This window comes from Bison bison, unplaced genomic scaffold, assembly GCF_000754665.1.
Source record: "Bison bison bison isolate TAMUID 2011002044 unplaced genomic scaffold, Bison_UMD1.0 scf7180017860666, whole genome shotgun sequence".
Classification (NCBI taxonomy): domain Eukaryota; kingdom Metazoa; phylum Chordata; class Mammalia; order Artiodactyla; family Bovidae; genus Bison; species Bison bison.
The window spans coordinates 89,203-90,062 of record NW_011491238.1 but is presented as its reverse complement, the minus strand read 5'-3'; the positions used below and the strand labels follow the sequence as shown (position 1 = coordinate 90,062).

Below are 860 nucleotides of genomic sequence, written 5' to 3'. Positions count from 1 at the left end.
AGCCCGCACCAGGCTGCGACCCCGCAGGAGCACCGACGTCTCAGTGCCATCAGATGCTGTCAGACCTGGTTCTGGCTGCAGCCTGCGGGCAGGGCTGGGCCTGTGAGCAGGGGAGGGTGGACGCGCCCGGCCTCCCCTTTCCTCCAGCTCTGGCCAGAGCAGCACGTGGGCGGCCGGAGAGGGAGCTAGCTAGCACGAGCCCCTCTGCAGGCCCCCAGGCTGCACGCCACGTGACGGGAGGCCGATGCCCTAGGCAGCGCCTCCCCGGGGCCTGTCGTCAACTTTGCCGCTCCGATTTTACGCATCCTGTACTTCCAGTTCTGTGTTTTCCATCCACGACCCAGGCACAGCTATAAACGGTAGTTGCTAGGCAAAGCCAGAGAGCCACTTGCTATTTTCTCCTCTCTGGTGGTCCAGTCCCATGACCTGCGATGACACCACTGGCCAGCCCTGGGCTGCCATCTCCTCCTCTGCCATGCATGGGCAGCCTTTGCCCAGTAATGCTTGCTTCCTACAGCACCCCTGGGAGCCCAGTGCTGCTGGCATCCCCATGGTGCAGAGCAGGAATGGTCTCAGAGGGTGAAGTGACCTGCCCAAGGTTACTCTCCTAGTGAAGGACAGCACCGGGGTTCAGGCGCCGCGGGGGGAGCCCAGAGCCCTGCGCCAGCTGCCTGATCCCCAGCGCTTGGCCTGTCAAGTTGCTAAAGAGAGTGACCCGGTCAGCTCAGTGGGCACCCTCTCCCTCTTCCTGTCCTGTGCTGGTTGCCACCCAGGGGCTTATTCTCCCTGGATAAAGCAGCCACAGAAGTGCAGGCAGCCTTGGGCATCCCAGTTAAAAGCCAGACGCTGAGTCCACTGCA

At 62.9% G+C, this 860-nt stretch overlaps 1 protein-coding gene across 1 annotated transcript in view; it reads left to right on the top strand.

Moving 5' to 3' along the window:
* Window positions 1–860, top strand: part of LOC104982820 (chromosome unknown open reading frame, human C9orf69) — a 2,914-nt gene that overhangs the window by 851 nt on the left and 1,203 nt on the right. The gene's annotated exons all lie outside the window — the stretch shown is intronic.